The 27,537-nt window shown below is 50.1% G+C and overlaps 1 pseudogene; it reads left to right on the forward strand.

Moving 5' to 3' along the window:
* Positions 1-27,537, forward strand: part of LOC115619006 — an 82,385-nt pseudogene that overhangs the window by 15,931 nt on the left and 38,917 nt on the right.

The raw sequence follows: 27,537 nt of genomic DNA on the forward strand, positions 1-27,537 counted from the left end.
CTGAGCAACAACAAGCCTTTGAACAAATTAAACGAGAAATAGTTCATGCAGTAGCCCTTGGACCAGTCCGGGCCGGGCCAGATGTGAAAAATGTGCTCTATACCACAGCTGGGGAGAATGGTCCTACCTGGAGCCTCTGGCAGAAAGCTCCAGGGGAGACTCGAGGTCGACCCCTCGGCTTTTGGAGTCAGGGATATAAAGGATCCGAGGCCAGCTATACTCCCACTGAAAAAGAGATACTGGCAGCCTATGAAGGGGTTCGAGCTGCCTCAGAAGTGATTGGAACTGAAGCGCAGCTCCTCCTGGCACCCCGGTTGCCTGTGCTGGGCTGGATGTTCAAAGGCAGGGTCTACTCCACACATCATGCAATGGATGCTACATGGAGTAAGTGGGCCGCACTAATCACACAACGAGCTCGAATAGGAAATCCCAGTCGTCCGGGAATTCTAGAAGTCATCATGGACTGGCCAGAGGGCAAAGATTTTGGGATGTCACCAGAAGAGGAGGTGACGCGTGCTGAAGAGGCCCCACCATAGAATGAACTGTCAGAGACTGAAAAGGAATATGCCTTGTTTACTGATGGGTCCTGCTGTATTGTGGGAAAGCATCAGAGATGGAAGGCAGCTGTGTGGAGTCCCCTGTGACGAGTTGCAGAAACTGCTGAAGGAGAGGGTGAATTGAGTCAGTTTGCAGAGGTGAAAGCCATCCAGCTGGCCTTGGACATTGCTGAACGAGAAAAATGGCCAGTACTTTATCTCTATACTGACTCATGGATGGTGGCAAATGCCCTGTGGGGGTGGTTGCAGCAATGGAAGCAGAGCAACTGGCAACGCAGAAGTAAACCCATCTGGGCTGCTGCATTGTGGCAAGATATCGCTGGTCGGGTGCAGAACCTGGTGGTGAAGGTACGCCACGTAGATGCTCATGTACCCAAGAGTCGGGCCACTGAGGAACACCAGAATAACCAGCAAGTGGATAAAGCTGCTAAGATTAAAGTGGCTCAGATGGACTTATATGGGCAACATAAGGGTGAATTATTTTTAGCCCGTTGGGCCAATGACACCTCAGGCCATCAAGGCAGAGATGCAACATATAGATGGGCTCGTGATCGAGGGGTGGACTTAACGATGGATACTATTGCCCAGGTTATTCACGAATGTGAAACATGTGCTGCAATTAAGCAATCCAAGCGGTTAAAGCCTCTCTGGTATGGAGGACGATGGCTGAAGTACAAGTATGGGGAGGCCTGGCAGATTGACTATATCACACTCCCACCGACCCGCCAAGGCAAGCGCTATGTGCTTACCATGGTGGAAGCAACCACCGGCTGGCTGGAAACATACGCTGTGTCCCACGCCACTGCCCGGAACACTATCCTGGGCCTTGAGAAACAAGTCTTGTGGCGACACGGCGCCCCAGAGAGAATTGAGTCAGACAATGGGACTCATTTCTGGAACAACCTCATCGACACTTGGGCCAACGAGCATGGCATTGAGTGGGTATATCACATCCCCTGTCATGCACCAGCCTCTGGGAAAATCGAACGGTACAATGGGCTGTTAAAAACTACCCTGAGAACAATGGGTGGTGGGACTTTCAAACACTGGGATACACATTTACCAAAAGCCACCTGGTTGGTCAACAGTAGGGGATCTGCCAACAGGGCTGGCCCAGCCCAATCAGAACTTCTATGTACTGTAGAGGGGGATAAAGTTCCTGTGGTGCACATAAAGAATTTGTTGGGGAAGACAGTCTGGGTTATTCCTGCTTCAGGTAAAGGCAAACCCACTCGTGGGGTTGCTTTTGCTCAGGGACCTGGATATACTTGGTGGGTAATGCGGGAAGATGGGGAAGTCCGATGTGTACCTCAAGGGGATTTGATTTTGGGGGAAAACAGCCAATGAACTCAACTGTATGCTGTTGCCTGGTCTATAACACTTTTATAGCCCACCAGCTAGATATCTTCAGTTCACCAGCAATTGACCCTGACTTCCCTCCGATCATCACCTCAACAAAGAATGAATTTTGAGGAAACCAGACGAGCTCAGCAGTGACCAGACAAGTTTGGCGGTATCATCAGCAGGCAACAACCCAACACTACATACTGTCCCTCCTGCCCTGAAAGACTATTACAAGAGATGGAGCCTGACATCATGGACTGGATGAATTCAGCAATTTTACAGGGATTGGTCCATGGACTAGGGAATGATATCTTTCTCTGTGTGTGGGTGTGGGTGTATATATATGTGTATATATGGGACAGGGGTGATGGTGTGTTGAGAGATGTGGGATCTGAGCATGACGTGAATGGTATGGAATAAGGGGTGGATACTGTCCTGGGTTCAACTATAGCAGTCATTTTTCTCCTCCTTAGTAGCTGGTGCAGTGCTGTGTTTTTTAACTTTCAGCCTGGGAACAACGCTGATAACACTGATGTTTTTAGTTGTTGCTAAGTAATGTTTATTCCAACCAAGGACTTTCTCAGTCTCATGCTTTGCCAGGGAGGAGGGGAAGCCGGGCGGAAGCAGAGACAGGACACCTGACCCAAACTAGCCAAAGGGGTATTCCATACCACAGCACATCATGCCCAGTATATAAACCGGGGGGAGTTACCCGGAAGGCCCAGATCACTGCTCGGGTTGGGCTCGGTATCGGTCGGCAGGTGGTGAGCAATTGTATCCTCTCCCCTTGTTATTTCACTAATCTTTATTATCATTGGTGGTAGCAGTAGTGGTTTTGTATTATACCTTAGTTGCGGGACTGCTCTTATCTCAACCCGTGGGAGTTACATTCTTCCGATTCTCCTCCCCATCCCTCCGGGAGCGGGGGGAGGAAGGGGGGGAGTGAGCAAGCGGCTTTGTGGTTCTGAGTTACCGGCTGGGCTCAAACCATGACATCGTTGGTCCCCACACGGAGTTTGGTGTCCACATGTATTTCAAGCTCACACAGGCTCTCAGCATTAAGAACAGGCTCCAACTAAAGGTGAGGGGGACTGTGGCCTCCTTGCAGAGCAGGGTGGAAGTTTCAGCCCTGTGCTCTTAGGGATGGAGACTGTGCTTGAAGGGTACCCTGCAAAGAGTGCAGAAGGATGAGCCTTCATGACATTCCTTTCTACCTGCATTGCTGGGGCCCAGTCCCTTAGCAGCAGTTTTGGACACTGAGTGACTACCAGGGTGCTCTTGTAGCTGAGCTTCATGGGGCAATTGTGCTGTTGAGTTGGGAAGAGATGCACCTGATGGACACAAGGGTGCCATGACCCCAGCTTCTGCTGCCTCAAACTGGGTCTGCCAGAACACACAGTGCATCCACATCACCCCAGATGACCAGGAGCTATGTCCTGAGCCCTTACTACAACCGCCTTGCTGCTGTGCATGGTTGAATGCTGCTGCTTGGTTGTCCAGACTTTAGCGTGCTCCCTGAACCCATCCTGGAGTCTGTCTGGGCTTCTTAACATAGATCAGCAAACTCTTGCCTTCAGATGTTGTTCCACATGGTTTAGGGACTGCATTTCAGTGAGGATGCTGGGTGAAGAGGAGAGGGTTGGTTGTCAATGGCACCTGTTCTGGGATGCCTTACACTTGTCATGGTGGTATTTACATCACTGCATCTCCAGGGTGCTTTAGCAGCAGCATTTCCTGCTGTAGGAGAGCAGAGTTGGGCTGACAAGGTTTGTTACTTCACCAAAATCCTGCTGGGTCAGCCCAGGAGGTGAACAGGTTTGGAAAGCCTGGGAATCCACAAATGCTTTTCAAGCAAGAGAGGCCACAGTGGAAGCCACCATCAGAGACAAAGTCTCATATGTTGTCTACCAACACTGAGCAGTGTTTGTTTCTTGCTGCCTCAGGTTTCAGATGCAGAAAACATCCTGGGGGTTGTTCACACTGAAATTATCCACATCCATGCAGAGGCCTATGATGTTGCTCTGAACATCGGTGTTTCTAAAGGTCAGTGATGCCCCCAAACCAAAGTAGTTGGGTCATTGCATTACCTGGGCAGGTGGCAACCAAAGCACTGGGCACATGGTGGGATGACACCAAGCGTGACATGGGTACGTAAAGCACATCTCCTGCAGCTGCGTGGAGTAAAGAACTGCCAGGGTACAGATACCTCGAGGCTCTCACTCTGAGCTTTGAGGTGTGAATTTCATGTGCAAGATTGATGTGGGGGGCTTTGAAACAGCAGTGGTGTGAACACGCAGCTGGCAGCTCCTGAAGGCTCAGCGCAGCACATAGAGTTGTTGGATCTGTGCTTGGAGGCAAGGAGGTGGAAACTGAGCTCTTTAGCTGCTAAACCCTTCAGATCTTCTCTGAGGAGAAGAGAAAGGGCAGCAAAGTAGCTAGAGAGAACTTCCAAGAACGGAAACTTGCTGAGAAGGGTTTTGTGCCACCTGAGAACTCCAAACATGTCTCTTGTCACTTGGTGTAGTCTGCAGCAGCTCACAGATAGTCCCCATTTCTTACTTGGCTCTGCGGGTTTCCTGCAGGTGAAGATGACGGAGTAGATTTTGGAATCCTGAAGGTCCTGGATGAGGTGAACCAAGTGCTGAAGCTGAAGAACAAAGGGAAGTACGAGATATCCTACAGGTGAGTCCAGCTGTCTGGTCTGTGAATGCAGTGCCACCATCTGCCCAGGCCTGTGTTCTCCTTCTGCCCATGGCTACAACCTGTTCCCATGCTGGGTTACCTCATGGTCTGGTAAATACAAAACCTGGGCTCTCTGCTCTCAAACATTCGAATAGAGAATCCAGCCCCACACCAGCAGTTCTTCACAGCTCAGCAGGAACCAGAAGGAGACCCTGACATTTCAGCCCCTCACTGCAGAGAGTCGTTGCCTTCCTTTGTGGGTTGGCTCGTTTCTCTTAATGAGACTCTTCAAAGGAGGGAATGAAAAAATTCCATGTTGGGATCAGCTTGATACACTGGTGCTTGTCTACACTGTGTCAGGATCTGGGATTCCCCAACAGAGTTGGACTCTTTCCCTTTTGGTTTCTTTCCACTCCTACACACAGCCCTGGCTGTGCTGGTGGCCCCTGTACTTTTAACTGCAGAGGTTTCAATCCTTCCCTTTATCCCCACTTTAAAGCTGGAAGCTGCAGATACCAACATCCCCAACTTGGCATCTCAGTTCACTGTCCAGCCACAGCAGGGCCTGCTGCCTGCCTCCAAGCACCCTGTGCAGGTCCAGCTGCTCTTCCACCCCAAGATGGAAATGTCCATTGAGGACAAACCCATCCTGCAGTGCCAGGTGAGCTGCTTGGGCCAGGCAGTGGTAGCACACTGTGGCTGGGGAGTGGGAGCAGGACATGTGTCTTCTTAAAGGAGGGCTTTAGCTGGGGAATCCTCTCTCATACATGTACAACAAGGTCTTTCAGAAACCATTGGTGATGCTTCCTGAGCAGAGCTGAAACTCTGGCTCTGGAGGAGGCATTTAAACAGGGAGGGTGAGCTGATGGGGACCTGGGATAGGGTCAGGGGATGGAGATAAAGCCTGCCTCTTTGCTGTATTTACCAAGCCCTCCTTTGACTGCAGGTGATTGAGCCTGGCACATGTGGAGGAGGCGAGACCATCGCCATCATCCCAGTGAGGGTATCAGCAAGGGCTACGTTCAGCCAGTACAGCATCCACCCTGCCTCGCTCATCAGCTTCGTTGCCATGGTCAGTGGCACCAGGAGAACTTGCAGCTTTGTGCTGCAGAACAAAGGCATCCTCGGTTTTAGCTTTCTCATCCAGTGAGCAGCCCAGGATGCCCCTCTATTGCCAGGGAGGAGGTGAGAGCAGACCTGCACCCCCTTCCTGCCCAAGGAGGCACCATGGCACGGCTGGGGTGTGACAGCAGCCAGGACATCTGGTTTATTGTCCTTCAGTGTCACTGGCTGGTAAACAGGGAGCAGAAAAATGCTTCAGTGCCCTATGTGTAGGATGAAGCTGGTGATAGAGCTGCTCTACCCATAAGCTACAGCACTGGATGCTGCAGGCAGCCCTCCGGGAGCCACCAGGAGCAGGAAGCTTTCCTGCACGGGGAGGAAGGGCAGCTTCAGCCTCAGGGAAAGGCAGGGGGAGCTCAGCATGGTGGATGTTTCTGCTTTCTCCTCTCAGTGACCAGCAAATGAAACCTGCCAACTCCCAGGAAAGCACAAGCATGAGCAGAACAACCTCCTCAGCCAAGCAGAACAAGCCGTGGAATGACGCAAGCCCCTTGCTGCAGGTGGATGCTCCTGCTCCCCAACACGTGCTGCTGCAGGGGCTAGGAGGATGCTGCTGTGCCCAGGCTGGGGCTCGTCACCACAGGATGGGACATGGGCCGTGGGATGGAGGGACCTCTCCCAGCCCTGAGCAGAGGCAGGAGCTACTCAGTCCCACAGACAGTCCCGTGCTCTGGCAACCTGGAGTTGTGGGGTCAGGAGAGGGGAGTGGGTCCTGTGTTTGGTGGCTGCTGGCCAGAGCAGGTCTGTGAATGCCACAGATGCAGAATGTCCCTGTTTGAACCCCAAGTGTAGGACCTTACACTTGGCTTGGTTAAACTTCATAAGGTTGGCATCAGCCCACCTCACAAGCGTGTCAAGGTCCCTCTGGATGGCATCTCTTCCCTCCAGCGTATCAATCAAACCACACAGCTTGGTGTCATCAGCAAACTTGCTGCGGGCGCACTCAATTCCACTGTCCATGTTGCCGACAAAGATGTTGAACAGGACTGGTCCCAACACTGATCCCTGAGGGACACCACTCGTTACAGGTTTCCAACTGGACATCAAGCCATTTACCACAACTCTTTGCATGCGGCCATCGAGCCAGTTCTTTATCCACCGAGTGGTCCATCTATCAACTTGATATCTCTCCAATTTAGAGACAAGGATGTCGTGCGGGACAGTGTCGAACGCTTTGCACAAGTCCAGGTAGACAACATCAACTGCTCTGCCCCTGTCCATCAGTTCCGTAGCCCCATCATAGAAGGCCACCAAATTGGTCAGGCAGGATTTCCCCTTAGTGAAGCCATGTTGGCTGTCACCAACCACCTCGTTGTTTTTCATGTGCCTTAGCATGTTTTCCAGGAGAAACTGTTCCAAGATTTTGCCAGGCACAGAGGTGAGACTGACTGGTCTGTAGTTTCCCGGGTCTTCCACCTTCCCCTTCTTGAAAATGGGGGTTATATTACCCTTCTTCCAGTCATCAGGAACTTCACCTGACTGCCAGGATTTTTCAAATATGGTGGACAGTGGCTTAGCAACTTCATTTGCCAGCTCCTTCAGGACCCGCGGATGGATTTCATCAGGTCCCATGGACTTGTGCACATTCAGGTTCTTAAGATGGTCTCGAACCTGATCCTCTCCTACAGTGGGCCTAAGGTCTTCATTCTCCCAGTCCCTGCATCTGCCTTCCAAGACTTGGGTGGGGTGGTCAGAGCATTTGCCCGTGAAGACTGAGGCAAAGAAGTCATTAAGAACCTCAGCCTTCTCCAAATCCAGGGTAGCCAGCTCTCTCAATAGCTTCCAGAGAGGGCCCACATTGTCCCTAGTCTGTCTTTTATTTGCTATGTACCTATAGAAGCCTTTCCTGTTATCTTTCACATCCCTTGCCAGATTTAATTCTAGCTGGGCCTTAGCTTTCCTGACCTGGTCCCTAGGTTCCCAGACAATGTTCCTATATTCTTCCCAGGCCTCCTGTCCTCGCTTCCACCTTCTATGAGCTTCTTTTTTCCCTCTAAGTTTCCTCAGCAGCTCCTTATCCATCCATGGAGGTCTCCTGGCCCTCCTGCCATACTTCCTTCTAGTTGTGACGCAACACTCCTGAGCATGTAGCAGGTGATCCTTGAATATCAACCAGCAGTCTTGGGCCCCCCTGCCTTCTAGGACTATATCCCATGGAACCTTACTAAGCAGGTTCCTGAACAGGCCAAAGTCTGCTTTCTTGAGGTCCAGGGCAGTGAGCTTGCTGCATGCTCTTCTCACTGTCCTGAGGATCTCAAACTCAACCATCTCGTGATCACTACAGCCAAGGCTTCCCTGGATCATCACATTTCCAACCAGTCCCTCCCTGTTGGTAAGCACGAGGTCAAGCATGGCACCTCTCCTTGTCGGCTCCTCTATTACTTGCAAGAGGAAGTTGTCTTCCACACAATCAAGGAACCTCCTGGATTGCTTACCCCAGGCTTTGGCACCATCCCTCCTGGGGGCCAGCAGGTGATCTCTGTGGAGTGCTGCACAGAGCCCCTGGGGACATGCAAGGAGCTCCTGTCTATCGATGTCAGCGACAGAGACCCCAGGGACAATCCCTGTGGCATCCCCTATATCCTGATGGCTGAGTCTTGCCTCCCAGGTACACCGTGTCCACATGTTCCCATGGCCAGACCTGCTGCTGATCATCATCTAAACTTACTGCTTGGAGAGAAAGGCACCCTGACCCTTAAGTCCCATCTGAAACTCCTCAGAGGTTCCAGTCCTCTTCAAGTCTGCCAGTGGGGAGAGGCTGGGAGGGATGTGTAGAAGAAAATTAAATCGGTAGTCTTTAAGATTGAGGGTGACTGAGCTCCATCCTCACAGCCAGCTTCCCCACCCAAGGTTGGGTTTTGCAGTGACCTGGGCAGAAGGGGCTCATCAAACCTGAGAGGCCAACAGGGTCCAGGTAAATTTGGCAGGACGGCTTCTCCATCCTCAGCCTTCCCTCTGACCTGCTTGCAGCATTTGTGGTTGATGACATTGAGTCCATCTTTGAGGAATATTGAATCTGCAGCAGCAACAACCTCTTCCACATCCTACAGACAGTGCAAGACAAGGGCATCTTCATCACAGATGAGAACAAGCGGGCCACAGCTTGCTTCAAGATCCACAACGTGGGCAAAGTCCCCTGTGATGTGGTCCTGTACCTCAAACTCATCCCCAGCAAGGTAAGGACAAGAGGCCAAGGTGGCTGTTGCTCTGTAAAGGCTGGGGGACAACCTCCTGATCCACATTCATTGCTTCCTCCTGCCCGGACTAGTCCAGCTCAGTGCAGGTCAGACAATGGGAGAGCAGCAACGCTGGGCTGACAGTTGGGTTGAATTCAGCCTGTCTCAAGCAAGGTTTTGGCTCACCCCTCTGGGTCTTTGGTGGGAGACCTGAACCCTTCTGAACATCTCTTGGAAGCACGCTCGGATGAGGGCTTTTACTGGGCTGATGTGCCAGGGCTCAAAGCAGACCCTTTCCTCTGGCTCCCTGGTCTTTTCCCTCTCTTTAAAGGCCAATTCGAGGCTATTTACAGGGTTTTCTATGCAGTCCCACCTCCCATCTGTGCTGGGGTGGCTGCCTGGTGCTCCAAGAAAGCTTGTGCACTCCTGGGCTTTATGGCAGCTCCCGGTGCAAGGTCAGCACCACTTTGGAGTCACTCCTGAGAGGAAGGAGCCCATCCAAGGGAGGAAGGAGGAAGACTTGCTGCCCGGGGCTGTTCCAGTGATGCATGTATGAATACAACTGCATCACCTTGAAGGATAATTCCTCCTAACACCGTTCTGTGGTGCTCTCCAAGCTTAACAGCTGCTGTGGTGACATCTTCGAGGTGGATCCTGTTCAGATGCACGTCCCCAGCCTTTGCCACAGTGACCTTCACTCTACAGTTGATGCAGAACTACCAGTGCACTTTTGAGGCTTCCCTTGATGGCCAGGCAAGGTGAGTCACCTGGGGGGGGAACCTTTCTGATAGCTGCCTCTCCTCTGGGAGGACATAGACCTCTTGTTAACCCTGAGGCTTTCAGTAGCCTTGGGTAGAGTACTTAGCCTTGGATAATAAAGGAGGCAGTAACTACTAGATAGAGCAGAGCAGAAAAACAAGGGTCATAGTTTGGCTTTTGTGAGGGACTGTGAAGACAGTGCAACATGAAGTAGCCAACTGGAAGGGATTGAATCAGAAATGGAGATGTGCAAGAGTTGAGCTGGGGCTTTCCAAGCACAAAGGATTAGATGGAGGGGTTTCTGTGCCATGTTGTTGGTGTTACAATGAGATGATCCTATGGGGTTACCTGGGGTATATGAAGTATTTTATGCTAAAGGAGCAATTGGAGCCCTTATAAAAGAGGAGCCCAGTTCCTCTGTCCTGGGACCTGTGTGCCAGGGCTCTGACCTACTCTTCCTCAACCCTTTGGTTGCTGAACTGGGACAAGATAAGTCAGCTTTCTGCCCTAATAAGCAATTCCTTTTTTAGTGTCCTTGCAAATGATCTGTACTGCTGGTGTTATTTATTTTCCCTTCTTGTTTCCATACTGGTTTCATGCCCTGCTTGTGCTTTTGCATATGTCTCATACCACCACAGCCAGTGCGTTTGCCACCTCTCATCCGTGTCATTATTTGCCTGCTGGGCTGCATGATTCCATGAAGTGAAATGAGTTTTAACTGATATGCTGAAGGCTCTGACTTCAGAAGAGATTTGGTGGATAAAGAATTGGCTGGATGGCCACACACAAAGAGTTGTGGTCAATGGCTCAACGTCCAACTGGAGACCAGTAACAAGTGGTGTCCCTCAGGGATCGGTGTTGGGACCGATCTTCTTCAATATCTTTGTCAGTGACATGGACAGTGGGATTGAGTGCACCCTCAGCAAGTTTGCTGACAACACTAAGTTATGTGGTTCGGTTGATATGCTGGAGGGAAGGGATGCCATCCAGAGGGACCTTGACACGCTTGAGAGGTGGGCCAATGCCAACCTTATGAAGTTTAACCAAGCCAAGTGCAAGGTCCTACACCTGGGTCAGGGCAATCTCAGGCAAAGGTACAGGTTGGGTGGAGAAGTGATTCAGAGCAGCCCTGCAGAGAAGGACTTGGGGGTGTTGGTTGATGAGAAACTGAACATGCGCCGGCTTCACTGTGTACTTGCAGCCCAGAAAGCCAACCGTATCCTGGGCTGCATCAAAAGAAGCGTGACCAGCAGGTTGAAGGAGGTGATCCTGCCCCTCTACTCTGCTCTCGTGAGACCCCACTTGGATTACTGTGTGCGGTTCTGGTGTCCTCAACAGAAGAAGGACATGGAGCTGTTGGAGCAAGTCCAGAGGAGAGCCACGAGGATGATAAGGGGGCTGGAGCACCTCCCGTATGAAGACAGGCTGAGAGAGTTGGGGCTGTTCAGCCTGGAGAAGAGAAGGCTGCGTGGAGACCTCATAGCAGCCTTCCAGTATCTGAAGGGGGCCTATAAGGATGCTGGGGAGGGACTCTTCCTTAGGGACTGTAGTGATAGGACAAGGGGTAATGGGTTCAAACTGAAACAGAGGAAGTTTAGGTTAGATATATGGAAGAAGTTCTTCCCTGGAGTTGTGAATGCTCCAGCCCCGGCAGTGTTCAAGGCCAGGTTGGATGGAGTCTTGGGTGACATGGTTTAGTGTGAGGTGTCCCTGCCCATGGCAGGGGGGTTGGAACTAGATGATCTTAAGGTCCTTTCCAACCCTAACTATTCTGATTCCTCCTGGGAATGGCCCTGATGGGATGAGGAAGAGAGGGGTGAGGGGTAGCTGTGTCATGGGGTACAGGAGCCCCAGCCAGAGCAAACACAGTGAATGGCCCTTGCTTCACAGCTTGTCAAGGAGGAACTGGGTCAGTGTCCCCTGTGGCGATTCCTCCTCTGCCTCTCCTGCAGCCTTGAAGCAATGAAAGTACAAAGCCTGACCTTCCAGATCAGTGGGATCTTCTTCGGGTGGCGGTCCTGCACCCGGCCCTTCCCAAGAAGAGCGGGAACCCCCTGCTGCTCTTCAAGAAGCTGTTGCTGGGTGACTCAGGAAAACTCCCTCTGGTCTTTCGTAAGGATGGAGTCCTACCTGTCCAGGTGAGGACCTGCCCAGGGCATGCTCTGCTCTGGAAACAAGCACTTGTCCCATGGAGGAAAGGTCCAGGAAACATGGTAGACCTGGGAATGTGTCTCAGGAATTCTTTTTCAGCAAATGGCTGATGTCTATTTTCCAGGAAGGGAGTTTCTCTTGGGAATGTGATGTTCTGATCCGTCTGTCCTGTTCAGTTAAACATAACACCAGAAAGTTGGTGGGGTATTTTCCCCCATGTCTCTTCTCACATTTTGGTTCTCACGTGGGCATGTGAGATGTCCTGGTTACATGAGATTGTATTTGATCCTGGTTTAATACATTTTAATTAACTTAGTTACAGTTTAATGCAATTACACTCTGCTCATCACTTTTAGTACTTTCTGTCCTGTTTGGTTCTAATTCAATCACATCCCAAAGCCTCTGAACACTGGGGTTTTTTTCCTTCCTGTCTGATTTTACTTTAACTCCGTTCTAAGAGCTGTGTGTGAAGGGGGAGGCTGCTGGGCTCCCCATGCTGGACCAGCAGCAGTGCGGTGTCCATCCACATGCCATCCTGTACCCACACCAGTATGGTCCTGCTCAGTGTTCCCTTTTCTTAGTTGATTGACCTGTTGGATGAAGAGGGAGCTTTCTTCTTGAAAGCCAGGCCCAGCACACAGTGCATCTACTGAGCTGCAGGCATGGAGGAGGGCTCTCCTGGAAAAGGTAAATTCATTAACCATGAAGTGTGGTCATCCACACCAGGAAAATGTGTGCCCTGCTCTTGGCTTGGCTAGGAGTTAGGCTTAGTGTCTTTCCTGGGGCTCTCTGTACTCCTAGTTTTTCATGTGGACTCTTTTGCAGGGTTTCCTCCTAGCAAGTTGTAGGAAGTTTTTCTGTTCTGGACATGGTGGGTTGAGTTGTGGGGGACTATCACCACGTCAATGGACCCTCTGAGGTCTTTGCTGCATGTGAGAGGTTACCAGCCTGAACAGGGGCAGCCCTTGAGCTCACAGCCAGCCAAGAAATGCCAAAACCACTCTGACTCAGCTTTACATATGGCAGGAGCTGGCTGGATGCAATTTGAGTGAGAGTTGGGCATTAACCTGAGGTTAAGACACTTAAGCAGTGATATCCATGGTGGTGTCATAGTCTTGTGAACACAGCAGGAGGGTCTGGAACCACTGGTGGGAGAACCTGTGCTTAGAGGCAGCTGGGTTTCAACCTCTTATTCCTCTTGTACACCATGGAGCTATTTCCCCTGTAGAACTCTATCACTTGTCTCTGATTTACATTGCCATGCAGAGAGGAAGCCTCAGACTGATGCCTTAGTCCTGCATCATGGGGCATTAGCAGAGTTTGACGTGCTTTTCAAACCCACCCTGGCCCAACATGTGGAAGGGAAGATCCACCTGTCAGTGGTGGACAACCTGTATGAAAAAAACATCATTCAGCTGGTGAGTGAAGGCTACAAGGATGACTTCATGCTGGACAACATCCATGGACTAGTGGCAGACAGCATGGAGGAGGATGCTGAGGGCAGTCTGGAGGAAGACACAATTGAGGGTAATAGAGGAGAGGCTGTGTGTTTGAGCCCAGCCGGTAACTCAGAACCACGCAGCCACTCGCTCACTCCCCCCTTTCTTCCTCCCCACTCCCAGAGGGATGGGGAGGAGAATTGAAAGAATGTAAATCCCATGGGTTGAGACAGATAAGAACAGTCTAGCTGGCTGGAAGACAGGGCCCCTCTAATAGCAACCATAAGATTCTCCACTTCTTGTACAGAGGGATTAGAATTCCTATTCATAGGAGTCAGAGTAAAATCAGCTCTTCCACTCCATCTGGGAAGCTGCTCACCAGAGACTAGAGCAGCAACTTTCTTGGGAGGATCATCCTCGACCATTGTTTTCCTCTTCAATTTACGTACCCATTGCTCCAGAACTGAGGTAGGTTTTCCATCCCACTTTCTCATGTCTTCTTCGTGATCCTGCAGGTAAAACCATAGGGTGCCCCATGGCGCGTACCTCCTATATTTTCTCTCTCGGGCAACAGGGCACCTTCTGTCAATAGCCGAGACGTGGTTTAGTACATGTGGGGAGCTGGTGTTGTGTGAAAGGGTAAAATAATTTGGCAGAAAATAAACCCCCTTGCTTTCCAGCTGGTCCTCAGATATTAGAGGGGCTGGGTGCAGCTAGGCTTAGATTCTGAGTGATGCCCAATTTGCCACTATCAGTCCGGTCACATTCAATATATTGAATAATCACAATTCCGGATGCACTAATAGTGCACTGCACCTTCAGTCTAATCGTGCTCACGAACTAGCACGGCCACACTGAGGGAGCTGGTCGTGTTCAATGAGAGATTTATGATTAGCTACTTAAACGGTGCAGTTTATTAAAGCAACAGATACAGGTTCTTGTGGATTGCCGGTGATAAATACACTGTCTGCAAAAGCACGTGCAAATAATAAGGTATACAACCACGCGACAAAGTTATGAATAATACAGCCTGGCTTTAAAGCATAAAAGTAAAAAGTAACTCTATATAGAGATTCCTAATTTTCCTGGGGAAGCACTGGATACAGTGCAAGTCTTACCCAAAGGCATCCCTATGGGGGGGAAGAAAGGTCCAGCCCGTCGACCGGTCCCAGGAGTCGAGAGTAGTCAGCTGATGGAGTCTTCCTCGGCTCGTCCACGATGATGTCTTCCCTAAAGCCCCCCACTTTTTGGGTCATTTTTATACTATTTTTCACTTTCAAGGTGGAGCTTGAGTGACTCTAGTCATACATACCTTTATTGTTATTGGTGTAAACTTTCCTCGCTTTGCTTTTAAAGGTATATGCCACAAAAAATTCAAAGAGCATGCTCAAAGAGGGGTGGTCCCACTTTGGAGGCGGGTAGCATTGGAGGTGGAGGTGTGTTTTCGTATTAAAATGCATTATAATGAAGCAAAGTTCACACAAAGGACAGCATTTTGTCAAAAGATGACAGGCCGTTGGCTCAGGGCAGCAAGTATGCAGCTTATCAGTTTTAAGTACCACCTAGTTCCCATCTCTGCTGGTGTTGGGACAGAGTTTGGCCGCAGAATCTCCACTCTGCTCCATCCTCCGTCAAGCAATGTTGTCACGGGAACCGCTGTGGAGTGAATTCCTGGCATACCACGTGCAGCTGCATCTTACCCTGAAAGTCCGTTTTTCCTTTATGTGTGAGCAATGCTACATTTTTAAATATAAGTTTAATTTCTAAATCATATTCAGTAATTATCCCACAGCTGGATAGATCGGATAGATCTTCTCTCAGTTGTTTGAACTCCTGGTCAGGAGTTTTTCCACAGCTGAAATGATGGAAGGGGTGAGATTGTCTTCAAACTCCCAGAGCTGACGACTCACTTCATCCACTGTTGGTGCTGCTGTCTCACTCCAGGTCATTGATGCCAATGTGTGGGCATATGATGATGGTGCACTCCATGTAAATTTCTGCCACATGGGTCATGTACATTCGACTTCATCTGGATCTACGGATGTGTTCCTGGCATCCGGCCTATGACAGATCATCTCTAGAACAGCTGATTCCCTCAGGGACTGGAGGCCTTTCTCCATCGTGGTACAATTGATTGGGCAACATATAACATCGTCCTTGTAGGGACACCTTTCCTTCACAGCTGCCAAGAGCTGCCTCCAGAGGCTGAGAGCTCATTTCTCTTTTGCAATCGCTTTGTCAATTCCCCCTTCCCTAGCAAGTGATCCCAGCTGCTTGGCTTCCCTACCTTCCAGTTCATGACTGTTGGCCCCATTGTTCCAGCATTGGAGCAACCAGGTGACAATGTGCTCCCCTGGAAGATGGCTGAAATCCTTTCGCATATTCTGCAGCTCAGTCAAGGTCAGGGATCGAGAAGTTACTTCTTCCTCTGATTCCTGTACTAATTCCTCTCGTTCAGATTTTGCCCCCTCTAGTTCGCACACTGAGTCTTCATCTTCCTTCACTGCATGTGGCAGGCTGAAAGACACGGACTCAGCGTATGCTCAAGCCAAATCAAATCCCTTTATTTCTCTCGCTGCCTTGCTTTTATAGTTGCATTTCAGGAACTTGACTATGCAGCCAAACAGGATGTTTATGCACACAGCAAACACTCTTTCTTAAATATACGAACGCTGCCCCAGTGTTCCGGGACAAGGGGTGATCTGACTTGTTCTGGTGTTCCATAAATTAGTCATAAAGTGACCATCACTATTCCTGTTTCACACCCACACACAGCTGTGCTTTGAACTCCTGAGAAAGGCTGGTCAAGACCTGTCAAGGCACTATTTATGCTTTTGTTTGCTTCTTGCTAAAGCTCTTAAAGATACACTTACATTCTTCAGGTCATGCAGTGTTTCGTACGATCTCTCCACAACTGCATGAGTTGTTTTTCATGCCGTTCATTTGCTTTTCCTCTTGCTTATAGGGGCAACTGGTACTGGCATGGATTGATCCTTTGGTTCAGCTGCAGTTTCTTTCACTGGGGTTGGAGTGGCTGCAGTGTCTGTCACAGGGTTTGGAGTGGCTGCAGTGTCTGTTGTCAGGGTTTGAGCAGCTGCAGTGCTTGTCGCTGGAGCTGGGGGAGCTACTGTGCTTGAGGTTTGAGTAGCTGCATTGTCTGTTGCTTTGCCATCAGATCCAGAGACATCTTTTCCTGCTCCTTACAGAACAGGGCTCTGTTCTTGGCATAGGCCAAGCCCCAGCACGTTGCAGTGAGTTGCCCCTCTCTGGTATTGCCAGGATGACAGCACACCTCGTCTAAGTGTTCTGCTAATTTTTCCGGATTCCACACTTGTTCAGGAGTGAAGTTCCAAAGCACTGGAGGGGCCCACTGGCCCAGGTGCTTGCCCATACTATCCCACACACCCTGCCACTCATGACTGTCCAGCCTCAGGGAAGATCTCTTGGTGGTATCCTTAAATAGTGTTTTAACCTTAGTCAAGACCCGATCCGGACCCTGCTTAGCTTCCGAGATTGGACAAGATCAGATGTTCTCAGGGTGGTATGGCCGTAAGCAAAACACATGCAGCATATGCAGCAACATGCTGTTTCCCAGAAAAAGGAGCAGGCTGCTTGCAAGGGCATTGAAAGGATATTCAAGATCTTTAACATTCCCAGAATCTACTTCTACTGTAAATAGCCTGGTGGGGGAGTGGAGAGTGTGAGGGAATGTCTCCTTCATAGGTTGACCCCCTGAGGGAAGGAAAAAAAAAGATGTGTAATCGTTAATTCCCATAACATGCCTCCCAAAATATAGAGGTGATGACCACACTGAGAATGTATACCAGATCAGTTTTATGATCAATGAGTCTATTGTATTACAAGTCATTACCTTAAAGTACAGTGAAAAAAGAACCTTAGCCTAGGCCCCAAAACTGATAAACACTAAACCAGCAAATACTTTCTGTAAGTAAGGTATGACATGCTGATACTCTGAGATCAAGCACAACAACTCTGAGAGCAAATAAATCAACATTGTGACAATTGACTATTAATCTGAAACAATGAATGCTTATCACAAATAGGATTAGACACACTCCGGTCAGATCCTCACTGGCAGTGCATGAGACTGAAAAGTCCTTGATTGGGGTAAGCATTACTTAGCAACAACTAAAACATGGGTGTGTTATCAGCATTGTTCTCATACTAAAGTCGAAAACACAGCACTGCACCAGCTACTAAGAAGGAGAAAAATAACTGTTACAGCTGAACCCAGGACAGGCTACCAAAGGTTGGAGGAAGGCTTAGAGCAAGGAAGAGTGGGACATACATGTGTCTGTGCATGGAAGGGGGGTAGATGGACCTCACTACATGCTGAGATCTCTTGTTCTCATTCTTAACAGCTGCCAGAGTGGGTCACATCCAGTTTGGGGACTGTCATATCAGGACACCCTATGCCATGACCAACAAAGGGATTGATGAGGTGAGCAGCTGTACCAGGAACCTGCATCTCACTGTGTATTTATCTGAGATTTAATAGAGGAAAGTACAAACCAAAGATGCCACACCCTGTAACACACAGTCTTTACTGCAGGGCTGCTGGCTCTGCCCCAGCAAAGCGAGGGATGGCATCTCCTATGTGGCACTGACACGGGCTGTCACTGGCATGTGGGGACTCCCTGGCAGCTCCCGGGATCCAGTGTGCAGGGCTGGAACCCCGGGGAAAGGCAGAGCTGTCCCAGCTCACCTGGGGGAGAAGTGGAACAGGAGCTCTGCCAGCCACTCGAACCGCATCACCTGCTCCCTGCTCCGGTTCCTGATGGTGTCAGTCAGAATCATAGAATGGTTTGGGTTGGAAAGGGCCTTAAAATCATCTAGTTCCAAACCCCTGCCATGGGCTGGGACACCTTCCACTAGATCTGGTTGCTACAAGCCCCGTCCAACCTGGCCTTCAACACTGCCAGGGATGGGGCAGCCACAGATTCTCTGGGCAACCTGTGCCAGTGCATCACCACCCTCACAGTAAAGAATTTCTTCCTTATATCTAACCTAAATCTCCCCTGTTTAAACCCATCACCCCTTATCCTATTGCTACAGTCCCTGATGAAGAGTCCCTCTCCAGCATCCTTGTAGGCCCCTTTCAGATTCTGGAAGGCTGCTATGAGGTCTCCACGCAGCTTCTCTTCTCCAGTCCTGCCCTTGCCAGTGATTCCAGTTTGGTCTTGGCTCTCTGGTTCTCCCTAGGTAGGACACCTCCATGCTGGCTGTGCTAAGGACATCCCAATGACCTTGAAATCAGATGTCACAGTTGCCTTCTGGATGCTCCCTGTGAAGTGTAGGGTGGTGAGGATCACCTTCCTAGTGCCACCAAAGCAGATGACGGACTGGGATGACCACCTGCACACCGTCAAGTGGGTGGATGCCAGGAAGGGCTCGGCAGCCACGCAGCCTCTGAAGAAGAAGGTGAGAAGCACAATAACAAAAGCTACTGAGCTTCTATGAACCGAACTGCTGATGGCAGCAAACCAACACCTCTGCTGGCTCAGCAGCTCCTGTTTCCTCCTGACACTGAATCCATCCAGCAGTGGTTTTAGGGGAGAAGTGGATGCACAGTGACCTGATGTGCTCACACAAGATGGAGAACTCTTTTGGCAGGAGACGTTGAGCCACATGCAAACTATGGGTCTTTGCCAAAAGCTGAAGTGTTGCAGCTTCTGTTCAATGGGAGGTCATGGTTTATGATGATATCACATTTTATGGTATTAAAATCTCTTCATCAGATTCAGTGGCTCTTCACCAAGGAGTTAAATCCACTGTGCTCTGTCTCTTGAAGTGGAGAGCAACACCAGGGCTCTTCTGTGCACACCGGGTAGCGCATTGTGGGTGAGCTCTGCCTACATTGATACCAGAGTTTTGGGTTGTGGTCTCTGTAGCATGTGGGATATCTCATTATGGAGCAGCCCAGGCACTGTAGGGCAGTCATGCAGGAGAAGTGTCATCTCCAGAAACTCTTGCTTCTACCATCGTTATTGCCAAACAGCCTTACCTTGGGTGATGGTTCTTCCCTAGTTTCTGAACCATTATAAGAGCTGTAAACCTAACTTCTTCCCCATCAGAGCATCAGCAAAACCTTTTGAGTGAGTTCATTCCCATTCCAAAATGCCCAGCCCCAGCCCCCACCACTGTGGCTGTTGCCCCACACATGACATCTGGAAAGCACTTTCTCCTAAGACAAGAATGAAAAGGTGCTTTCTAGGTTTGTTCAGTCTTGGGGTTCATCTACAGAGCTCCTGAAGGGGAACGAAATCCTAATTTAGAAGCCTGGTGGGATTTATAGGGGTGCAGGAAAAAGGTCAGACACTACAGGATTGAAACACAGGGACTGATATCTGGTCATAGTCCCCATGAGTGTATTCACAGTCCTGGTGGTGATGGCTTTGATCAATAGGTAGAAACAAAACCTATAGGAAAAGGGTCACATTTTGCCATCTTTCCAGGGAAATAAATGGGAATGGTCCTTTCTAGCCCCTGTATGTGGCTGATTTTGAAGGCCAAAAGACTCCCTTACTCAGCCTGGCTTTCTGAGCTCTGCTCAATGATTCTTCCTTCTTCTGTTTGAAGGTGATCAAGCCAGATCCTGAACCAGCTCCTGGAGGAGAGCAGCCGCGAGGTGGAGCTTCACCTCAGTGTTGTTGTTGACTACGCCGAGGTCAAGCTGGATACGGACAGGATTGTGTTCAAGAAAGACCTTGCTCTTCCAGACAACGATGTGCACATGAGTGCTGGAGGCCAGGCAGGGACCTGCAAGTGGAGCTGCTTTGCCCAGGGCTGACCCAGCCTCTGCTTAACCCAGATCTCTTCTCATTTCTACCAGGCTCATCAGCCTTGGAGGAGGTGCTGCTGCCTGCTGGGTCTGAGCTTTCAGATTCCACATATCCTGGGGCCTGCAGATCTGCACATGTGGACCTGAATCCCTTCCTAGGACTTTACATCCAGTCTCACCTGCTGTTCTTCCCTTTAAACAGATCATTTATTGTTTGATCCTTTCCAGGGCCTGGCTGGGTGCTGGGACCTATATATCTGTACCCAAAGCCAAGCAGGAGATGGTGGCCACCATCCTGCCAAGATGTGCCAGGAAAGGTTCAATTTCTGCTGAGAACAACCATAGTTTTGCTCTCCTTGCACGTCGCCAGCCCTCATCTGGTTGAGGATGAGTTTGCAGTCATAGTAATGTCAAACTGAGACATAAAGGCCAGAGTACGACCCTTGGATGAAGTCTCCTGGGCACCATGTATGCCCTTTCCTCTTTAACTTCCAAACTTTGAAATACTTTGTCTGGGGCAGCCCAGGGCAGTGATCTGGATGTGGCAGAGTTGCCTGGGGAAGAAGATGCTGCTCAGCATAAAGAAAGGGGTTCCAGGAGTCCACTGTAGAGCGCTACTTTCCTACTCACTTTGTATTTATTGGATGTTTTCTTTTTCTTCCCCCTTGCTTTTCAGTTTCCAGGTGTCCAATACAGGGAACGTGGCCCTGGAATACCCCTGGCTGGTGGCTGTAGGGGATGAGAGGGCAGTGAGCCGTGCCAGGGAGCTGTTCTCACCCAGTCTGGATGGTAAGGCGCTGGCTCTGTGGGGCAGCTGGGCATGTCTGGGGTGTTTTAGTTGGTAGCTGAGGGCTTGGGGAACAGACAGGTCCACTTCCAAGCACGACTTGCTTTTTAATCCCTGTCTGTCATCTGCTTCCATCAGCATCTTCCCAGCTGCAGCTGGAGACTTTCTCCTTGCCCCCCCTCTCTGCCTTTCAGAGCCTCCTGTGCTTGCTCTGACACTTGTGCTCTGCGTGGGAGCTGAGCCCAGGGCAGGACTGGGAAGGGGGACATCAGGGCACCCCTTTGGGAAGTCTCTGAGACTGGGAAAGCTGCTGGTGTAACATGGAATTAGCTAACCTGCAGTGACTGTCTGTGTGTGATCCCCCAGGCCAGGGCAAATGCAAAGTCCCTGTCTCAAGCTGACCCTCCTCACTCAGGCACAGGAGTGTTTGCTGCAGGCACAGCCCCTGCTCCCAGCAGCTCTGTCACTCATGGACCCACAGGAATGCGACCATGGGGGAGCAGGACTTCACACTCAATGCTAAGCACTGAGGCCGGCTGGGATGTGAAACAGGACCCAGAAATGCTCCCAGATGCTGTAACACAGATATCTCCACTGTTAGATCCTGGGCATAATTTGGGAATGAATGCTGGCCAGGAACGGTTCTGCGGAAGTTTGCCTCTAGCTCCCCAGTCCTGGAGATGGAGAGAGTTTAACAGCAGGAGTAAAGCTGCTGCCTTTGGTCCTGGGCCCATTTAATTTGCTCACGTAACCATAGCTTCCTGTCCATCATCCAAGTGTCTTTCCAGAGCCATGTTCAGGGGTGTGCTTTGATTTGAGCAGATCTCTGGGTCTCTGTGGGGCCTTTTCACTGTGTTTGCTGCCCCCCACCCTGTTCTCCCTCCTGTCCTCACTGTCTCACCTCTCCCAGGACTTTCTGGGATTCCGATTTAGCAAGCAGTAGCACAGAAGCAAAAAGCAAACTGACCACTGTGCCTGTTCTTCACTGGGAGTCCTCCTGATGAAAGCGCTTGGCCAGAGCTGCTCCAAGTGCATCCCAGCTCCCTTGTGTCCACCTGCAGCAGGAGGCAGAGTTGCTGGGAACAAAGGATTTTCTCCTGAGCGTACCATGCTATAGCCTCTTCCTTCCTGCAGGGAATTCCCTCTCCTCCACTTGTGGTGCCTCTGTGACGCTCCAGCCCAGCTGCTGTTGGAGCCAGCCGGGCCAGGGGCTGGAGCACATCTCCTCCTCCCTGAGCTGGTCCCTGAACACCGGCAGTGCCACCCCACTGTTCTGTGTTGAGCCCTGCAGCGGCACCATCCCTGCTGGCCAGGAGCAGCTCCTCTGCATCAAGTTCTCTCCAGTGCACGTGGGGGACTTTGAGAGCTGCATGTTCTCCAGGCACTTTCCAACTCCTGCTGCTGATGGATAGTCATGGGAATAGCTCTGGGGTGGGGGGGGGTGCGGACCTGGGGACAGCCAGCCCCAGAGAGGCAGCAGAAATAACCAACATGCAGGAGCAAAGAAAGATTATCACCTGGCCTTGGTAGAAGCAGGTATGGGGACACTGGGAAAAGACATTATATGAAATAGGAAGCTCCTGGAAGGTTGCAGAATCTGGAAATAGAGATCCAGAAATGCTGCCAAGGGGCCAGCCAGTCTCTGGCTATGCTTCCTTTATCAGACAAGCACGGCCTCCTTATCTACAGAGAAACCTCTGCACTGCAGTTGGTCTCCAGACACATCACTGGTCCTGTTTGTGCTGTTTCACCTCTGCTGTCTCCATGGCAGGGAGTGCAGTTGTGTTTCATTTGCTGCTCAGTGCTTGCACAGAGAGAGGGTGCAACACTGCACACTGCCCAAGGAGACAGGCAAGCAGCTGGAAACGTCAGCCTGGCTAATACCAGTCCCTCTCTTCCTAGAATTCCTAGCCTGAAGCAAAATCAGAAGGGCCCAGAGGTGGCTGTGAAGGGGAGAAGCCTGATGTCAATCTGCCACTTTGAACTGGAGGACTCTGATTACCTGACTGCCAAAAGGTGCAACCCAGAGCTGCTGGGAACAAAGGGGACAACGCTGGATCTCAACACCAGTGTTTGCGGTGGCTGGAGTGTGCAGCACGAGCAGCAGGTAGGTGTGGGCATGGCTTCTGTGGGTGATGGTCTCCTCATCATCCCCCTTGTCCAGAGACTTCTGCAGCTCCTCTTCCAAGCCCCAAGGCACATCTGTACCTTGTCTGTGCTCTGCTGACCCTTGGCCACCAGTCTGATTTGGGGCTGGAACAAACTGGTTGGGGAAGACCAACTAACCAGTTTTTTGTCCTCTTTGTCCCTTTCCACAATGAGGACCACGTGTCCCCAGCCTGTGCTTTGTGGCCAGTACAGCTTTTGTCCCTTTGAAGAACATTCTTGCTCCTTTGAGATACCAATCAGACAGGGTCAGTGAAGGCAGCAATCACAGCACAGAACACCATCTTCCAAAGGGGTCTTCCTGGACTTGATTTTACCTTTTTCCCTTGATCTTACCATTTCAACACACAAGAGTTTGACTTCTCTGCTAATTTCTCTGTGGATAGCTGCTAATTTTTAGCCACCTGAGCCACAAACAGGTTCCCTAGAAAGCAGGTGAAACATTTGTGCTCCCAGCCTGGTTCCCAATACTAAATAAAGCCTTCCAGATGGCGTCCAGGACTCGCAGTGCCTAATGCCTGCTACAGGACAGAGTTGTTGACATCCCAACATCACCTTAGGAGTCCTTTTTGCTTTGTGTTCCCAGGATCTTCCTGGCTATAAACCAAATCGGTTCCACATACTCCTTCCAGTAGACTTGACGAGACCCTGAAGCCCCACAAAGACAGGAGGCTTTCTTCTGCCTCACAGAGAGAGCTTAGATCCAGCCAGGGTAGAAAGCAGAGGTGGGTGCAGACAATTGAGAAGATAGATCTGTAGATGCAGTACACATCTGCCAGCTTAACACCAGCTATGTCTACACTTACTGAGCGTCCCATCTCACTGTGAGCTTGCCAAGACCATGCAGAAACCCTTGTCTGCAGTGTATACGAGCTGGCAGATGGAGCTGTTCTCACCCTGTCCCCCATATTTGCCATGTTTTAGGCACAGCAGCCTGTCTCTGAGCTCACAGCAACATAAGGTGAAGGTTCCTGGGGTTTCTTCGTGGGGTAGGCTGCACACGCCCCCCTTACCCTTGTTCTTTCATTTGCCTCTATCCTGGATTCAGCTGTAACAATTATTTTTCTCCTGCCAAGTAGCTGGTGCAGTGCTGTGTTTTCAACTTTAGTCTGAGAACAGTGCTGATAACACACAGATGTTTTTAGTTGTTGCTAAGTAATGCTTACCCTGATTGAGGACTTTGCAGTCTCATGCTCTGCCAGTGAGGAGGGGCACAAGAAGCCAGGAGGAAGCAGAGACAGGACACCCAACCCAAAGTAGCCAAAGGGGTATTCCATACCACAGCATGTCATGCCCAGTATATAAACTGGGGGGAGTTACCCAGAAGGCTCAGATCGCTGCTCGGGTCAGGCTGGGTATTGGTCGGCGGGTGGTGAGCAATTGTATTGGGGATCGCTTGGATTTATTGTTTTTTGCTTTTCCCCTTTTAGTTTTATATTCTCTCCCCTTATTTCCCTTATCATTATTATTAGTGGCAGCAGTAGTAGTTTTGTATTATACCTTAGTTACTGGACTGTTCTTATCTCAACCCATGGGATTTACATTCTTTCTAATCTCCTTCCCATCCTGCCAAAAGGGGGGAAGAAGGGGGGGAGTGAGTGAGCAGCTGCGTGGTTCTGAGTTACTGACTGAGCTTAAACCACAACAGTTCTTTGTGGCGCCCAACATGGGGCAGGAAGGACTGAGATAATGACAGATCTGACCAGAGTATGTCTAATCGTATTTGTGATAAGCGTTCATTGTTTCTGATTAATAGTCAGTCACTCGTCACAATGTCGATTTATTTGCTCTCAGATTTGTTGCTCTTGATCTCAGAGTATCAGCATGTCACACCTTACAGCCAGTATTTGCTGGTTTAGTGTTTATCAGCTTTGGGGCCTGGGCTAAGGTTCTCGTTTCACTGTATGGTAATGACTTGTAATACAATAGACTCATTGATCATGAAACTGGTCTGGCTTGCGTTCTCAGCATGGCCATCACCTCTATAATTGGGAGGCATGTAATGGGAATTTTTAGTAATTACACCTCTTTTTTCCCCCCTTTGGAGGGCTAACCTATGAAGGAGACATCCCCTCACATCTTCCGCTCCCCCACCAGGCTATTTACAGCAGCATTTGAGAATTTTAAAGATTTTTAATATCCTTTGAGTACCCTTGAAAGTAGCCTGCTCCTTTTGCTGGGAACCAGCACATTGCTGCATATGCTGCATGTGTTTTGCATAGGACATACCACACTGAGAATGCCCGATCTCATCTGATCTTGAAAGTTAAGCAGGGTGTCGTGGTTTAAGCCCAGCCAGTAACTCAGAACCACGCAGCCGCTCTCTCACTCCCCCCCACTTTCTTCCACCCACTCCCAGACACAGGGTCGGGCTCGGGTCTTGTCTAGGGTTAGAGACAATGATATAGGAGGACCACCAAGAGATTTTCCCTGAGGCTGGACAGTCATGAGTGGTAGGGTGTGTGGGATCGTATGGGCAATTACCTGGGCCAGTTGGCCCCTCCAATGCCTGAACTGTGCACTCCTGAAAAAGTGCAAAATGCAGAAAAACTAGTAAAACAGACAAGGTGTGCTGTCGTCCTGGCAATACCAGAGAGGGACAAATCATGGCAACGTGCTGGGGCTTGGCCTACACCTACAAAGCCCTGCTCAACACTATCCAGTACCCTCGAGGGGAAAAAAAGTCTCTGGATCTGATGGCAAAGCAACAGACAATGCAGCTGCTCCATCCCCAGCAGCGAGCACAGCAGCCATTCCAATGCCAGTGAAAGATACTGCAGCTGACACAAAGGACCAATCCCTGCCAATATCAGTTGCCCCTATAAGCAAGAGGAAAAGAAAACAAAAAGGAAGAAAAACAACTCATGCAGTGAAGGAAGATGGAGAAGACCCAATGCCAGAACTAGAGGGGGCGACACCTGAGAGGAAAGACAGGAATTAGTACAAGAAAAAGAGGAAGAGGAAGAGGTAACTACTCAGTCCTGGACATCAACCGATCTGCAGAATATGCGAAAAGATTTCAGCCATCTTCCAGGGGAGCAAATTGTCACCTGGTTGCTCCAATGCTGGGACAATGGGGCCAACAGTCACAAACTAGAAGGTAGGGAAGCCAAGCAGCTGGGATCACTTGCTAGGGAAGGAGGAATTGACAAAGTGATTGAGAAAGAGAAACAAGCCCTCAGCCTCTGGAGGCAGCTCTTGGCAGCTGTGAAGGAAAGGTGTCCCTGTAAGGATGATATGTTGCCCAGGCAAGTGGACCACAATGGAGAAAGGCCTCCAGTACCTGAGGGTATCAGCCATTTTAGAGATGATATGTTGTAGGCTGGATGCTGGGAATGCACCCATAGATCCAGAGGAAATCAAATGTATATGACCCATGAAATTTATATATGCCCACTCATTGGCATCGATGACCTGGAGTGAGGCAGCAGCACCAACAGTGGATGAAGTGAGTCGTCAACTCTGAGAGTTTGAAGACAATCTCACCCCTTCCATCATTTCAGCTGTGGAAAAACTCCTGACCCAGGAGTTCAAACAACTGAGAGAAGATCTATCCGATCTATCCAGCTCCCCACATGTACCAAACCACATCTCAGCTATTGACAGAAGGTGCCCTATTGCCCGAGAGAGAAGATATAGGAGGTACGTGCCATGGGGCACCCTATGGTTTTACCTGCGGGATCACGAAGAAGACATGAAAAAGTGGGACGGAAAACCTACCTCAGTTCTGGAGCAACAGGTGCATGAAATGAAGACGAAAACAATGGTCAAGGATGATCCTCCCAAGAAAGTTGCTGCTCCAGTCTTTGATGAGCAGCTTCCCAGATGGAGTGGAATAGCTTATTTTACTCCAACTCCTTGCATAAGGAATTCTAATCCCTTTCCACACGGCGTAAGTGGAGAATCTAATGATTGCTATTAGACAGGCCCTGCCTCCAGCCAGGTGGAAGAGAGGGACAATCGGGTTTACTGGACTGTGTGGATCAGATGGCCTGGCACATCAGTCCCACAGAAGCATAAGGCTCTAGTAGATGCCGGTGCACAGTGTACCCTGATGCCATCAAAGAATCAAGGGGTGGAACCCATTTATATTTCTGGAGTGACAGGAGGATCCCAAGAGTTGACTGTACTGGAAGCTGAAATCAGCCTGACTGGGAGGAAGTGGCAAAAGCACCCCATTGTGACTGGTCCAGGGGCTCCATGCATCCTTGGCATAGACTATCTCAGGAGAGGGTACTTCAAAGACCCAAAAGAGTACCGATGTGCTTTTGGTATAGCTGCCTTGGAGACAGAGGAAATTATGCAGCTGTCCACTGTGGTGGTTTAAGCTGAGCCGGTAACTCAGAACCACACAGCCGCTCTCTCACTCCCCTGCGTACTTCCTGCCCCCTCTCCCAGAGGCGTGGGGAGGAGAATCAAAAGAATCTAACTCCCACGGGTTGAGATAAGAACAGTCCAGTAAATAAGGTATAATAAAAAACCACTACTGCTACCATCAATAATAATAATGATAAGTGGAATAACAAGGGGAGATAATAAAATTGCTCACCAC

Source organism: Strigops habroptila, chromosome W (assembly GCF_004027225.2).
Source record: "Strigops habroptila isolate Jane chromosome W, bStrHab1.2.pri, whole genome shotgun sequence".
Taxonomy (NCBI): domain Eukaryota; kingdom Metazoa; phylum Chordata; class Aves; order Psittaciformes; family Psittacidae; genus Strigops; species Strigops habroptila.